General features: G+C 47.4%; 1 protein-coding gene across 16 annotated transcripts in view; it reads right to left on the reverse strand.

Annotated features, from left to right (window-relative positions):
• APBB2 (amyloid beta precursor protein binding family B member 2) overlaps positions 1-17,472 on the reverse strand; it is a 300,231-nt gene that overhangs the window by 274,063 nt on the left and 8,696 nt on the right. The gene's annotated exons all lie outside the window — the stretch shown is intronic.

Raw genomic sequence — 17,472 nt, forward strand, 5'->3', positions numbered from 1 at the left:
AGAAAGAGAAAATATCTAAACTTCAATAAATGTTCATGTCTGCTAAGTATCAGAGAGGTAGCTGAGTTAGTTTGTATCTTCAAAAACAACAAGAAGTCCCATGGCACCTTATAGACTAACATATTTTGGAGCAAAAGCTTTCATGGGGAAAGACCGGCTTCCTCAGATGCATGAGTGGGGGCGGGTTTCAGAGGAGGATTTAAAGAGGGAGTCTCAGTAGAGGGGAGGGCCAGAGCTGACAAGGTCAATTCAGTCAGGGTGGATGTGGCCCATTATGGGCAATTAGTGTGGAGTTGTGAACATCAAGAGAGGAGAAATCAAGTCAGTTCAGTCAGGGGGGATGCGGCCCATTGTCAGTTGCGAACACCTCCACAGGGACAAAGTCTGTTCCATATTCCTCTCCACATCAAGGGAGGGGGGTGAATTTTATGAGCTTATGGTGTGCAGTGCTCTGTGCCATGAAAACTGGCTTAATACTCCAGAAGGGGTGTGTGTCTGAGGAGCTGGGAGTTGCCCTAGTCCTCTTATGCATGGCCTGGTCAGAAAGCTTGCATGTAACTGCAGCTGGGTGCATCCCTATCTGTACGTACACTGGTAAAAGTGCAAGTTAGAGGGCTTTGAATCTTGTCACAGCAGCAGGCCCACTGATTGGGGTCGGGGGGCGGGAGTGGGAAGCAAAGGGGGCAGGTGCCTGGTGCCCAGCATTTCAGGGGGGCCTGGGGTAGCAGTGGCTGATGGAGCTTGGGGCCCCTTTGAAATGGCATGGCAGTGCTGGTCCAGCTGCATGCAGCTGGCGGAGGCAGGGGGAAAGCACCAAGGTTCAGGTGATGCTGAGAGCTGACTGTTCTTGCCCCCACCTTTCCACTCATGGCCCTGCCCTTCTGTGGTGTGGAGTCAGGCCCCCCTCTCACCTTGCCCCAGGACCTGCAGCGGCTGTCTGCACTGCGGCCCTGCAATACAGGGTGAGAAGTAGTCCAGGTTAGTGGTCTGGGGTCGGGGAGTAGCTCAGTGGAACCTCACTTCCAGACGACACCCTGTGGGAAACCCAGGGTTATTTTAAATACAAAAAAATAAATACACATACTACAAATACTCTTTCCTGTCACACTGGATAGATATGCATGAGTGAAATATCCCCGAAAGAATGCTCTACTAATCTCCAAGATCTTTGGTCTTCATTAAATACAGAATATGAAGAAAAACTCCACTTTACACCTAAAATGTTAATTTAGGCAAGAGGTATACGGTCCATTTCGAAGAAGAGAAAAGAAAAAAAATATATTGAGAACAAAAGGACATCTCAGTGGTTAGAGAACTGGCCTTATAAATACAGGGTTGTGAGTTGAATCCTTGTGGGGGCCTTTCAAGGCTCTGGAGCAGGTTAAATTAAACAAAAAAATCTGTCAGGGATGGTGACAGGTCCTGCTGTAATTGCAGGGGACTGGACTCAATGACCTCTCAAGGTCCCTCCCAGCTCTATGGGATACGTATATTTTCATATTTCATTTGACCAATTACCCTAAGACATGCAAGTTTCACCTATAGTTTCATCCATCACTCGCTTTCAGGCTGTAGCAGCATGCAAAAAACAAATCACACAGCATTCACAAATTCAAAAATTTGAATTTGTGTGTTCCATATTTGGCCTAGGGAAACACGGTCACCCTCGAGTTAGCCAGATGACCATTTTCAGTTAAACAAAATTCCATCATAGCCATAAAACCTTCTGAGAAATCTTATAAGAATCTTGTCAAAGGGAAACAGAGAGGGTGAAACTGACTTCCTTTTTAAAATTAGCCCTCCTCCTGGGACAACATACAAGTCACAATTGTGCGCAAAATCAATGGAGCCACTTATGTGATTAAAGCAAGCACAATTTCCATGAAGTGCAAAGCTGTGTTTCCACAGCTCTCACAATTATGTCCCAAAGAGAGCCACAAAATCCTGTCTGCCTGTGCAACTTGAGGCACTGGCCTGAAACTCAGTCAACTGGTTGAAGCCGAAGAAAACCTAATGATGTTTGAAATTGGCAAAAATGAAAAGAGTTTCAGGCTAGTGAGTAAATCTTTTGTGTTAAGAATTGCAATTTGTAGGGCACAGCAACTAATGCTTCAATACACCCAAGACTTCATTGTGAAGACCAAGAGGAAAGGCAGCCACTCAAAAATTTACAGGAAAACTAAGGTAGTAAATTTAAAATATTTCTTTGGAAAGTCACACAAAGGCAAACATCTGTTTCAAAATTCATCAATGCAATTTCCCCGTGATGAAGCTGTCATGCATACTTCTATTTAAAAATATCACAGGATACAGCTCAGGAAACATAATTCATAATCAAACACAAGTTTCCCAAATATAGTTAGCCATGAGAGCCTCAAGCAACTTCAGAACACAGAAATCACTGTTGTATTTGAACTGACTACATAGCAATGCCTATGCAATTTTACTGGGAATCCATCCCACCCCCGGCCTCCCAAAGCTCTGTTGGAAGCCAAGAGATGAGCAGAATTTGCTACCACTCCCTTGGCCACCAACTTGTTTCCCTGGCCTTCATGTTTTTGTAAGTCAGCCTATGGCCATCTCTGCAATACTACTATTGTAAACTGATTTTACAAAAGCACAAAAAATGTTCACAATAAGAAAACAGTAGAGCAAAACTGTTATTTATACAGGAAGGCAAGTGTTCTGCTCTTCTATTTAGGTTACTTTACCACTCCCATCATTGTGTATCTGAGCAGCTCAACATTTATCCTTTCTCAGCAGCTCATGATTTATATTAGACAGATCTAATACAACAGTTAAAAATCAGACAACAAAAGGAGAAAGCTTTGGAGTAGGGTGTGGGATTAATGAGAAAAGGTCACAAGTTCTCTTTGAAGAAACGTTCTGAAGACAGGAAGGTTGTCGGGCGGGGTGGGGGGGTGGGAATCAGGATATGGAAGGGGGCATGAAAAAAGCCAGAAAGCCAAAGACAGAAGAGGAAGCTGATGGAACAATTATTATAAATGTTTATGTGGTGCACTCAATAGGTACAGTGATGAACCTGAATTAGGCAGCATCTAGGAGAAAACAATAGGTGGCATGTAGGCCAGGGTGCAGCACCACAGAGGGAGAAGGAGGCTCTTAAACCAGATAAAGAAAGAGTACGCAAACTAGGTAAAGGCTTTGTGAAGCAGGAAATGAAATGGCTGCAGGTCTGGAAACCAACTATAGCTGCAAGAGCAGCTTAAAACCATTGACTTTTTTAGGTTTTTATGTTTATTTGATGAGAAAAAGTTGATTCCCAGGCTAAGCTAAGCTGCATATAAGAACATTTGAAAAAAAAAAAGGCTACCAACCCATAAATCTCTGAAAAATAGGGGCTAATAATAGAAACACTGACAGACAGTTAATCATCCTGATGCTAGCTGATATTGCTGTAAAATTTTGGTGAAAGAGACAGGATTTTATTAAAACTTGTTGCTGCTGTACTCTTGCAGTGCCTGTTGTGCTACGATTGTCAATGAACAATCCTGATGTTCTCTGGCATTGACAATTTGAACAGGGGAAGATTTCAAAATATTATGAGTGACAGCTTACATGTCTCATTGGAAATACACAGAAAAAAATATTTCACCACAAAATGGAACTATTTCTTAGTTCCTTAAAATTTAGCCTAACAGAGGGAGTCTCCATCCCAGACTATGTCTACACTAGAGGTTTTTATGGACAAAATTCGCCTTTTGTCAACAAAACCCAGAGAATGTCCACATTCCCAAGGTGTTCTGTGGACAGTAAATCGACAGAACATGGCACTTTTGTCGACAGCATTGTGCCATTCCCCCATGAGGCAGAACACCTCTGTTGACTGAAAGCCAGTCTGGATGTTCTGGGGGCCCTCAGTCGACAGACAGGTTTTCTGGGACACAGGAAGCTCTGTTTGCTATATTTCTGGTTGGCTGTTTTGTTGAGAAAGAGGCTGGGCAGTCCAGCTATTTCCTATCAACAGAGCATATTGTTTTTTCAATCTGCTTTGCAGTCCGGCCTCAGTCTGTCGACAGAAGGTTTGTCAGAAGATATCTTCCGACAGAAACTTCTGTCAACAGATTGCTCTAGTGTAGACATAGCCAAATGAAGGAGTTTTACACCAACAGGAATTCAAGATATAACTGGTACATGAAACAGCACTGATGGTGTGCTGGAGAAGCTAAGGGCTGCAATAAGTCTAAAACAACTATTTTCTAACATTGGCAAAATAAACCTTATTCTTTAAAGCCACGTCTACACTAGCCTGCTACTTCGAAGTAGCAAGCACAACTTCGAAGTAGTGCACGTTGAGTCTACACACACTGTGCACTACTTCAAAGTTGAAATTGATGGTAGGCATGGAGACGTCGAAATCGCTATCCCAATGAGAAAATGGGAATCGCGCACTACTTCAACATCTCACGTCGAAAAATTATGCGGGAGACGCTCTGCATCCCGCTACTTTAAAATAGCTGGGATGGCAGCAATCAGCTGAGATGCAGAGACATGCTGTCCAGACCCTTTAGAGCTCTATGGTCTCTGCACACAGCAGCTCTTAAAGCCTCATGGACCCAGAAACCCTGTTGCAGGAAGCTGAGAGCGTGCAAGCAGCAGCCATCGCATGTGCTGTCCCTGCACACCCCAGCCGGACACCCAGAAGCGGACAGCGAGGGATGACAACCAGCCAGCCACCTGAGAGCTCCTAAGGCCTCCCCTTCGAGCCATCACAGGGCTCCCAAGCCCCCACGCAGGAGGGCAGGAAACGTGGCTCCTCCAGGACGGAGGCCAAGCTCCAGGACCTTCTGGAGCTCTGAGGATGTGCTCCACCTAATGGGGAGCAAGCAGCAGAATGCAGCCACCTTCGCCTGGCTGGCTGAGGGCCTGACTGCCCAGGGTCACCCTGCCCGCACTCCTGAAAACGTCTGCTGCAAGGTCAAGGAGCTGCGGCAGGGTTATGCCCAGGCTCAAGACTCGGCCAGCTGGTCAGGGGCTGCCCCTGCTGCTTGCCCCTATTACGGAGAGCTCAGGGCCATCCTGGGCCCCTAGGATACCTCCTCTCCTCCAGCCGTCCTCAACACTGCGGCTGAGGAGCCTCAGCAGGTCACAGAGCAGGAGCCAGGTCTAGAGGCCAGCCCTGCTACACCAGGGCCGCAGCCAGAGCTGGGCACCAAGGTGGACTGGTCCAGCAAGGACGGAGAGCTGGTCATCGACCTCCCCTCTTGCACCTTCAGCCAGGCATCTGCCCAACAGGCTTCCCCTGACTGCGGCGGTGAATCCCCAGGTATGTACCCCACAGGGCACACATCCCCAGGGCATGGGCACCATACAAAACCAGGGGCCCCACACCCCTAGCAGACCCTGGCCTGCCCAGGCCAAGGCAGACCATGGCCCCAGGACGACGGCATGGCTGCCAGGGCCCATCAGCACCCACTCCCACAGACCGCGCCACACCCTGACCCTGAGGGGGGCAGAACACACAAAGAGGCCACCCACAGGGCCACTGCACCCACGGACAGGGGACAGAGGATGCGGACCCAGCTCCCACAGGGGGACAGGGGGCATGGTGCAGGGCAGGACTCGGTACTCATGGCCTTTTTCTCTCTTTCCCCTGGTTTCCTCAGCTGCACCATCCGAGGGCCAGGAGAACTTGGCACCATCCATGGTCCTGGACAGTCCCGGCTTTCATTCCCATGCTCCCTGCCCCCACCCAGCCTCGCCAGGGACCCGAGACGAGGGTGAGCATGGGAGCCAGAGCCGGTGGGGGTCACGCCCCTCTACTCCCGCCCTGGAGTCATGGGCCAATGCCCAGTCCATCCAAGTGCCCCTCCTCCTGGAAACAGTTGACCCCTCCATGTAAACAGTTTTCATCAATGTTGTTTGTTAAACATAAGTTTTATTTAAAGGTGCACTTGTTTTCAATATATATAGTTTCATTTTCACAAACCCATGTGCTGTGTGCTTGTTGGGGGTGTAGCATATGAGGGGTGGGGATAGCACACAGGGGGTGGAGGGAGTGTGTGGGAGGACTGCCGGGGTGACCAGGATGGCAGTCACTGGGCCCCCTGCTCAAAGTACCGCCGCAGGGCCTCCAAGACATGGATCCCATCCTGCTTGGCCTGGCGGCTAGGGGCCACAGCTGGCTAGGGATAGCTTGTGCCGGCCTCGACTGCCCACCCTGCACAAAGGCCTCCCCCTTACTCTCCACAATATTGTGGAGCATGCAGCAGGCTCCCACAACCTGGGGGGACATTGAGGACACTCACATCCAGGTGGGCGAGGAAGCAGCGCCACCACCCCTATAGGCAGCCAAAGGTGCACTCAATCACCTATCGGGCATGGCTGAGCTGTCCATTGAACTGCTCCTGGCTGGCAGTGAGGTGGCCCGTATATGGCGGCATGAGCCAGGGCTATAGTGGGTAAGCAGTGTCAGCCACCAGACAGGGGTACAGTGGTGTCCCTCAGCAGGATTTCCCTGTGGAGGATGTAGGTCCCCACCTCCAGCCTGCAGCACAGGCCCAAGTTGCAAAAGACCTGCATGTCATGGGTGCAGCCAGGCCAGCTCATATACACATCCTGAAACCAGTCCAGGCTGTCCACCATGGCCTGCAGGACCACAGAATGGCAGGCCTTCCAGTTTATGAATTGTTCCCCGCTGTGCTCCAGGGCATGGATGGGGACGTGGGTCCTGTCGAGGGCCCCGAACTAACTTGGGAATCTGAGTGCAGGGAAGCCTGCGATGGCCTCAGCCAGGTCCCTGATGTAGACAACCCTCTGCAGGAGCAGGACATTCAGAGAGCGGACCACCTAAGGGGAGAGAACATAGGCACCTGTGAGGGTGTGCAGGGTATGCCCAGTCCTCCCTGGGCTCCCTCCCCAGCAAGGTCACCGAAGGCACACCAGGGCCAGAAGAGGCGGGGACCCTCCTGGAGGGAGGCCGAGATTAAAGATCTTCTCGGCCTCTGGGCAGGTGAGAATGTGCTGTTGCACAGCACTGGGTGGCCCTGAAATACACCAGCCTTCAAATGGCTGTCGCTGTGGCTGCAGAAGCAGAGCCATCTCCAGTGCACAGCCAACCAAGTGTGCTCAAAAGTAAAGGAGCTGAGGCAGGCCTGTAGTCGGGCCAGGGACACCTGCATGCAATTGGGGACAGGGGCCACCCTGAGATGCCCACACTATCACACACTGGACCAGCTCCTCAGCCCAAAGGACACCCCCCCCGAGCCAATAGCCATGGTCAACATGGCTGTCACTGAGACAGACACCAACACAGACCTGCACGACTGGCCAGGACCATCAGTCTGGAACAGGGTGGTGGAGACTGGAAGCAGCTCAGAGGACAAAGTCCCCCTCATCATTGCCATAAGCCCTGTCACCTCCAGCCAAGCTCCCTCCAGACCAGTGTTCCCAGATCTGTTCTCTGAAGCCCCAGCTAGGCCCAGGTGTGGTGGCATCCAGTATCCACGCCTGTGGACAGCACCCCGAACCTCCTGAGTGGGAAGGGATGGGGGGGTCAGACCACAGCCAGTGGGCACCCCACAGATGCAGCCCCATCAGCCTCATGGGACCCTCCCCCCAGGGTGGTCAGGCAAGCAGACACCATGTCAGGGGTGGCTGGAGGTATGCGGGGGGCAGGCAGAGCCCCTGGGCCTGGGTGGCAGTACTGACAGGTGGCCCCTCTCCCTCTTGTGTCTCCCCAGCCTCATCCTCTGAGGGCCGGACCAGTCCTCTCCCAGACACCAGCACAACAGCTCCGCCATCCAACAGGGCTGGGGAACCCCCTCCCCACCACCTAGGCTGCTGCCCACCCAGCCCTGGAGGACCTACCATCGCTTTGACCCAGAGGAGGCCGCGGTGGCCCACACTGCTATGATCTGGGAGCGATGGAGTGGAAGGACAGGGCTTGGCAGAGGGAGGTCCAGGGCGAGGCGACCGCAGCCCTCTGGCATCTTTCCCCCCTGCCTGCTCCCCTGCCACCTCACCTCCCATCCCACCTTCAACCCCTGTCCTCACCCCGATGCTCCCAAGCTCACTGCCCTTATCTCGGCCACCCTCTCCCTGGCTGCCCGGGTTGCACTGGGCCACTGGCTTATCGCCAGTGTGGGCCAGGGGGAACCTGTCCACCTTGCCCCTCCCAGCACCCAATCACCCCTGCCCCTCCCGGCCCATCCGGCCCCCCTGCCAGGGCGGTGCCCCCAGGCCCTAACTAAGCCTACCTTCCCATTGTCCCAGCCCCATCCCTTCCCCAACAGGGTCCCTGCACCCACCAAGGGTCCTGCTCCTCCACCCCTGTGGAGGACTAGGCGCACCCGTGCCCAGGGCCTTGTCTACAAGAACATACCCTCACCCCTTTGTACATAGTTCTCCCCCATTCACCCCCGTATCTACTCCTGGTTATGACAACCTCACACCGTTTTTTGTTCATGTGCAGTTTATTTACATGTGTGTTGGTTAAGTTATGTTCAGTAAACCATTACATTGTGCACCCCAGTGTCCCCTGTGTGTGTGCAGACAGCCCTCCACAGGATCATGCGGTTGATCACCTGGACCACCTGTGTGAGTGGGGACATTGACATGTAGGCCTGCATGTCGGGGAACCCAGTGGCCCCCTCCCCTGCTGGGCTCCCCACCCATGGGCCCGCTCCACCCTTGGTGCATGTGGGGCCCCAGCCTGGCTTACCTCCAGGAGGACAGCTCCAGCGGTGGCCTTGCCGACCCGAAATTGGTGTCCCACCGAATGGTGGCTGTCCGGGATGGCCAGCTTCCACAGCGTGAATCCCACACGTTTGTCAGCCGGGAGTGCGGGCCACATGCGGGTATCCACCTGCTGCAGCGTGGGAGTGAGCCACTGGCACAGCTCCATGAATGTCTGCCTTGACATTTGGAAGTTCTGGAGCCAGCTTTCGTCATCCCACTGGCCCAGTACCAGCCTCTCCCACCAGTCCCTGCTGCTGGGGTGGCTCCACAGGCACCGTAGGGGACAGGGAATGGGATGCGGCGGATGCCCTTTGCGCAAGGCCTGCAGGACCCCAGTGAGAGTGGGGAGGGGGTTCGTGGGCCGCAGAGTTTCCACCATGGCCAAGGTGACCATGACCATCTGGGCCCCAGTGTCGGTGGAGGCATCAGCCTCTGCCAGCTGCTGGTGTCCCATGCGCAGCCACTTTCTCAGAGCACGGTTCCCGCAGTGCTGTCTTCTGCTCTGCAGTGCTCTGTGTGTGCAGGGTGCATGTGTTTGGGAAGGGGCCCTTTAAGGGATCTGCTAGTTGTGGGACCTGGAAGGGCTTGTCAGCCATGCGACCCCAGGAGTGGTATTTCCAGGCTTGTTCTTTCAAAAGGGCTCACGTTGTTGTGCGGACACTCCCTTTTGAAAGACTGGGGGGAGCTCTTTCGAAATAGCAGACCGATATAGCAATCCACTTTGTGTGTGTGGCCGTGCTATTTTGAAATCTTTTGTTTTGATATAGATTTTTGATGTTCAAGCATAATCAGTACGAGATGCAGTACTATTCTGACCCCGTATAGCAGCTCTGGTGTCAATTTTTCCCACTTCCTAGCATAACAGTCACTGCATTTAGCAATTTTACAAAATATGAGAGAAAATATGCATAGACAACATTGCAAAAAGTATATTTTGTAATACACTTTCTGGTTAGGGAAGCCAAAAAATTATCAGTTTCTAGATCTGGACTCCTAACCCAGGTCCAGTTTCCAAATGCACTGTTCAATCCAGTAAGCTCTGCTATCCTTTAGACAGATGACAGAGTAAGCTGCAGCTTCCCACACAATGAGGGCGTCGACAGAAAGGGTCAGAACTACAAAGCCATGTAATAAGGTTTTATTTCTCAAGTCTTTTGCAGCCAACTAATGATATAAAATGAAAGCTGTGCTGGCTGCACTGCCCTTTTGTAGGGCAGAGTAGTTCTCCATAAATAAAGCTAGCTGCATTGTTTTCAATACGGAACAGTTAGGCTTTCAAAAGTTTTAAATGTTCTAATACACACAAGATAGTATGGGTCTTTCTAATTACAATCTATGAACTTGGAAAAAATACTGTATACTGTAGAAAAAATACTGTATATTGCACTGGATATTTAACCTTGGCCTCTCCATAGCCTACAGTACTAGTTCAAACAGTTTCTGGAAGAGAGAACCTGAAATATGCCAGGCCAAGCTTTCTTGCATATTGTCCTCTCCTGAAAATATGCAGCTTAATACAAAGCTTTTGACAAGGCAAAAAAGCCCTCACTAATATAACGTAAGAAATGCAAGATCCAAACGAAGCTGTCTTAGAAAGATACAAACATTTTTATGCCCATTATTATGGTATAACTTGGGCCATCTTATAGGTTTTACATTCAAATTTCTGATGCTTTTAATTCCGCCTAACATGAAGATGAAACAATCTATGAAAATAATATCCTTACTGTCCCCCTCTTAAATCTCAACATTTTACAAATTACTGAAAGATAGCAGCCAAAAGTAGTACATGATCCATCATGGCCTCCCCATAGAAACACAGCAAACATATTTCTAGCTGGACATTATAATTATATCCTGTACATAATAAACTTAAATAACCGTTCCCATGTGTTCCTCCTGTCCAAAATTTGTGCATAGACATTCACACCTGATTTAGGCTTTTTATTTTAATACTCATTTCGGCATTCTTTTTCCTAATCCTTTATCTAGTTACATGCTAGTCCATTCTTCCACCTGAGCCCACTGCAATCTTTTTCCAACTGCAGTTACAAGCATCAATACCTTCCTTTCCAAATCCTACAGTATTTGTACTGGTTCCTCTAAAAGTATCTCCTTTGTCATTTTGAGATATTTTTCCACCCGTAAGGTCAAGATAATTTCGCACTAGACTTTTAGCACCTCATATACCTGGAATAATTTGTTACGCTCCCATGTGTCTTTTCAAACTCAGAAATATCTGCCCTTTTGTGTCGTGACCTAACTGCACATCATATTCTAAGACTATATCTACACCATGAGCTAAGAGTGCAATTCCCCTGCATGCGCGCGCATGCACACACACACTTGTGTAGCTTGATGACGGCTAACATGAGTATACATGTTAGTGCAGCCATGGGAGCATGGACATTGGCAAAACTGACCTGAGCACACATAAGTCTGCCTGAAACTGGTGGCTACTCATCATGGCTCAGCTGTACCTCCATTGCTGTTGTCCATGCTACCGCAACTACATTACTAGTTATTTTGGTACTAGTTCTCATTGAAATGATGCAAGCATATGTACTCAAGCAGGGGAGTCACACCCTTGATTTGCAATTTACATGTAGTCTAAGCCTAGCATTAACCAGTACCAGAACTTACTTAAAAAAAAAAACCAAACTGAAATTAGACTGCACATTTTCAAGTGACCTATTTTTAGACTTCTCCCGCAGACCTAATGAATTTTTTTGCGGTCACAACTTAGTTCAGCAGAAGGGAATAGTGACATGGCCTATTAGCATATGACCAACAAATGCTCCACAGCAATCTACATGCCAGTTTATTGTTATTTGTACTACCATGGTACCTAGGATCCCCCATCATGTGTCAGGGCATCACCGTGCTGGGTGCTCTACTAACAGAACAAAAAGACTGTCCCTGCTCCAAAGAGCTTAGAATTTAATGCCTGATATCCCAGCCCTCCAGACAAGAAGAACTAATCAACTCTTCGTCTGGAGTTCTTTAACTGTCATTCTTTAGCTCATTAGAGCCTTCTTTGAAGAGTGAATGGTACACAAATGTTTAAATACAAAATAAAAATCTTACAGACAGCACTGTGATCCAATTGGGTTTTGCATTCCTGTTCCAGACATAAAGAGCAATCAATATTTCTAAAACCTTCACACTGATGGCTGTAGGTCTGCATAAGCAATACATACATTAGGAAGATTCAACCCTACATACTGATTAGGTGTGATATTAATCAGGCTGCTCACTGAAAACATGCTGACTGCAGCTTGAGGTGGTGAGTCCTTGCCCAGCTGGCTAAAAGGTAAGAGAGTTGTGTCCCCTTTAAGTTCTTCTCTCCCTCCCTCAAGGGGGGAGGTGAAGGAATGGGAAAATTTACAGTGACAGAGCAAGGAAAAAGAAGGAAGCAGCTGAGCTATAACAAAGGGACTTTTCTGCTGACCAGGAAGAAGGTAGGGTATTTATATACCAAAGATTAAGATTTTGCCATGAATATTTTTATTAAAAGTCCGGGACAGGTCATATGCAATCAAGAAAAATTCACAGAAACACGTGACCTTTTTTCTATTTGTAACTTTTACAGTAAACCCTTGAGTTACATGGGGGTTGCATTTCTGCAGCTTCTCTGTAACTCAAGTTTTTCTGCAATTCAAGGGGAGATGGGAGCCAAGCTGACCCTGGTTCCCAGCTCCCCTCCACTGGCAGGAGCCAGGAAACTGACCAAGGCTGCTGCCCTGGTCAGTTTACCAACTCAGCAAGGGGAGGGGAACAGGAGCCAGGCTGCTGCCTAGTTCCCAGCTCCCCACTACCCGCAGGTCCTGGGAAACTGACCAGCTCATGGCTCATCAGTTTTCCAGATCCTGCAAGTAGTGGGGAGATGGGAACCAGGCTGCTGCTTGATTCCCGTCTCTCTGCTGCTTGCAGGACCCAGGCTGGGAGCTGGTCCCATTCTGGGATCCAGGAAACTGACCAGCCCTGGTGGACTGATCCACATCTTGACTCCTGCAAGCCCAGGGGAGTCAGGAACCAGACTTACCCCTCAACTTGCGTGAAAATTTGAGTTACGTGGGGGTTGCAGGAATGCAACCCCTGCATAACTCGGGGGTTTACTGTATACCGTTAATTTAAGAGAATAAAGTTGCAGCCTAATGAACCCACACTCAAGGTCTCTTGTCTTGTTTGGGATGGCTGTACAATTTCCTGACTGACTTCCTGTCTCATCTACTCCTGGTTTTGCAGGTGGGATTATTCTAGCTGCTATGTATTAATGACCTGGATGAGGGACTGGGTTGTACCCTCAGCAAGTTTGCGGATGACACAAAACTAGGGGAGAGGTAGATATGTTGGAGGGTAGAGAGAGAATCCAGAGGGACCTGGATAAATTGGAGGACTGGGCCAAAAGAAATCTGATGTGGTTCAATAAGGTGAAGTGTAGAGTCCTGCACCTGGGGCGGAAGAATCCCAAACACTGTTACAGGCTGGGGACCGACTGGCTCAGCAGCAGTACAATGGAAAGGGACCTAGGGGTTATGGTGGATGAAAGACTGGATATGAGTAAACAATGTACCCTTGTAGCCAAGAAAGCTAACGGCATACTGGGGTGCATTAGAAGGAGCATTTCGAGCAGAGCTAGAGAAGTAGTTATTCCTCTTTATTCGGCACTGGTGAGGCCACATCTGGAATATTGTGTCCAGTTTTGGGCCCCCCAGTATAAAAAGGATGTGGATTTGCTGGAGCAGGTTCAGCGAAGGGCAACAAAAATGATTAAGGGTTTGGAGCACAAGACCTAGGGATTTGGTCTTGTTTAGTTTACAGAAGAGAAGACTTAGAGGTGATTTAATAGCAGCCTTCAACTTCCTGAAGGAGAGCTCTAAAGAGGAGGGTGAGAAACTGTTCTCAGTGGTGTCAGATGGCAGAACAAGGAGTAATGTTCAGAAGTTGAAGAGGGAAAGGTGTGGGTTAGATATTAGGAAAAACTTCTTCACCAGGCGGGTGGTGAAGCATTGGAATGCGTTGCCTAGAGAGGTGGTGGATTCTCCATCACTTGAAGCTTTTAAGTCCCATCTGGACAAGGTCCTGGCTGGGATGACTTAGTGGGGGTTGATCCTGCTTGAAGCAGGGGGCTGGACTAGATGGCCTCCTGAGGTCCCTTCCAGCCCTATGATTCTGTGATTCTGTATTAGGAGTCTGATTTTAAACCCTGGCAGATGCATAGCACTTAAGTAATCCACAGAGTTGAGACCTCCACAATACAAACTTTAGGTGCTTTTAGGGAGTAAGGAGATTTATTCGGTCAAAAACTAGAGTTAAAGGCCATAATTTCAACTGTACAAGATCAGCTCCCTTTACCCTGCACAGCTTGTGTAATGTGAGCTGGAATGCAGTCAATTACACCAAGTGTTATTTTTTTCTAGCTCTATATTTACACTTCAAGGTGTTATTCTGAGAACAGAAGAAGCAGGCCAAATCCCCACATGAACCATCTAGGGAAGACACAATGAAATTTGGTTTATTTGGGTTTTAGTTTTTTTTTTTTTTTGTTTGTTTGTTTTTTAAAAGCTTTCACACATTGCAGCACTGTTGCGCTGGAGGAGACATGAAGAAGAAGTTCAGTTTATTTGGAAAAATCACTCTTCACCTTATAAATATAGCCAGGGCATAGTGCCAAAGCTGGGGCCTTTGCAGGGGACAGGACAGGGGGAGGGAGTTGTAGCCACAGTGGAGCTAGGGGCAGAGCAAGGCTGGGTGGTACTCCCCCCTCCCTACCCCTTCCTTCCCCTCAGGCTGGTCCTGGCCCTGTCGTACTTCCCTGAAAGTTCCTCTGCATCTCCAAAAGGGGCATGTCCCATAGTTTAGGGACCATTGTTCTGAGGCCAATCCTGCTAGTTAAAATGTTCAGCCTTCTATGATTTACTTAGGAGCCAGCGTGTCTACTGCTCAGATACTGCCCATATCATATGTGTTCCTGGTATTGTCACAAGAACAACTTGGTCTGATTCCCATCAGCACTGGTAGGCACATTAGTGGAAAGTACAATATAGTCTCCTGATCTATAATGAGCTTCACAAGAAACGGATTAGCCCACAAACTTCATTATCGATATAATAGTTTACACAGGTGCTGTTGTTTCAAGTCTGTAGGCAGCAGAGCAGTCAGTTTAGCTATATTTAAATTCAGAACAGTTCTTACAGAACTTCAGAAGGGAATGTAGCGAAAGTCCCTGAGATGAGAAATTCTAGGAGCAACCACAGAATACGCAGATTGATAAACGTTCATGTAACAGGGTGCATAGCTGAAAAAAGACAAGCTGCTTTTTTAAATAACTGTACCAAAGTATAGTTTGTAAGAGGATCTTGCACATATTTCAGAAATAGCACATGTACATACTTAAAAGCATTTATTCTGATTGAATTTGGTGACTAAACCAGCATTAACATTTTATTTTAATATCTCCTTAGGCAGCTATCAAGTCAACATAAATAGATAAGTTATACATAGTTTCTACTTTTCATGGTTTACTAATTTCAGTTTTGGGAGTATGTTTTTAGCAATTTTTGAGCTTTATGTTAACATCGAAAAATTGGGGTTTCAGAGCTCTCTTTATATATACAGTAATGAATAATTCCTATTATAAAAGCACGATAGGGAACCTTCAATGGGCACTGTCAGTCTACATGGACCATTTAACACCTAATATATTAGTGAGCTTTAGAAATCATACCCTTATAGACTGAATTATTGCTCCATGCAGACAAGTCCTTAGATACAAGTTACTATTTCTGGAATTTTTCCCAGTGTTTACTGGATGAATCAAAATTTCACTTCTATTAATTAACTTATTTAATTGTGTCCTGGGCATTTTATCATGGTTTATCAATGAAAACCAAAATCAGAAGTCCTAATTATATAAATCTATCCTAATCCCCTGCCTTTATACATAGAAAAGACTAAAGAATGAGACAAGTAGGAGCAAAACTTTTTTTTTAAAGATTACTTATTTTCAGATGTACTTACAACCCCAGGTTCCCCCTTCAAACATTTTTGTTGTTGGTATACTTGATAATTCTTGTCCTTTAGGAATAGATTCCAGATTTTTCAAAGTTTAATGGTTTATTTTATATATGTGACACTCTCATACCCCTATTTAAATTGTCTGACATCCACTCCCTTACTGATGTTTCCCACACAATTCTTGTACCTCAGGAGGATATTTTTGCTATCACTGGTCTTTAAAAATAATCCAAGTTGGTTTCGCAAAGTCAAAAATGTTACCCTACCAATAACTAACCTAAAAAAACCTCTTCTTAATATTAGCCTTCTTATATAACATTATTAATAGTTCTCTTTAAATATACTCGATGCCTCAAAAAATGTTTTTGTAAAGGACAGAAAAGTTATGCTGAGTGTTTCACTTTTTCCTAACCTAAAAAAGTCTAATGGGCCTAAATTCAGTTACACTCATTTCAAATAGTCTGGATTTCAACAGAAGATTTTGGCTACATGGTCCTTCTTATATAAATCCATTTTCAGTGTCCCTTACTATATTGTTAGATTAAACTATACACATTCGTATGTGTTTTCAATCTCTTTACCAACATTTTAATATCCGTCCTGAGGTGAAGCTTCCTGAGTTGAGACTTCTATAGTTAACTGGATACACCCAGTTCCTTTCTTAATGATGGGAACTAGTATATGAGCCATGTTCTGGTCTGATACTTCCTATGTCCTTTGTAAATATCAAAGCTGTACAAGTTCCCTTGTTACAGTTGTCTTAATTATGAGATGCTGGTCATGGTCATCTGGCATGGTTGACTTATAATAGTCTTATTTGCTTTAGTTGGAGGTCTGATTGGAGTGAAACATCTGAGCTGACCAGTGACCACCTCTCTGACAGGCAGTAGCCATGTCAACACAGCACTGTCTACACTGGGGATAAGGATATTCCACATCCCTGAGTGATGCAGTTATACCAACATAAGTTTGCACTGCAGACCAAGCCTCACTCTCACAGGAGAGGAAAGGAGATTACAGAAGGACAAAGAAAGGACCAAACCAGCCAGGCCACCTACCTATTTTCCAGAGACTCATATGGCTCTTCCAAGAAAAAAAGCAACATGTCCATTCCTGCAAATATACAAATGCTTATCCTGACAACTGAGAGCCACCTCAAATGACACTTTCCTGTTGAGAATTCCCACTTTGCTTTCCTAACTCACTCAATGACATTACTCACATGTATAAAGGTCAGCACACGTGTTTTCAAAATGTAATTGCTTCAGGCCTCCATCCTACTATCTGCTTCCCTTCCATTACCATCAAAGGACTCTCATTACACCAGACTACAACTCTTCACCACGCTGACAAGAGAACTATCCCGCCACTGCTCCATTCCAAGTAAGCTGCCTGGAGTACACTTGTGAATGGCAGCTAAGCCATGCTTTGAACTTGTTTTCTAAAGCAATACCTTACTACAGTGGTTCGCAAAATATGGGTCACCAAACCATTCTAAGGGGGCATCCACCCCATTTTAAAGAGGCAACCAGGGCTGGCATTAGATTTGCTGGAATCCAGGGTCAAAGCCTGAGCCCAAGCCCCTACCACCTGAGGTGGCAGGGCTCAGGTTAAATGCCACCCCCACCTGAGGCTGAAGCCTTTGGTATCTGTACGCACGAGGGCGCTCGGGTAGATACAGGCTTCAGCCCCCACTCTTGGGGTCATGTAGTAATTTTTCTTATCAGAAAAGGGTTGCAGTGAAATGAAGTC

This window comes from Carettochelys insculpta, chromosome 4, assembly GCF_033958435.1.
Source record: "Carettochelys insculpta isolate YL-2023 chromosome 4, ASM3395843v1, whole genome shotgun sequence".
Taxonomy (NCBI): domain Eukaryota; kingdom Metazoa; phylum Chordata; order Testudines; family Carettochelyidae; genus Carettochelys; species Carettochelys insculpta.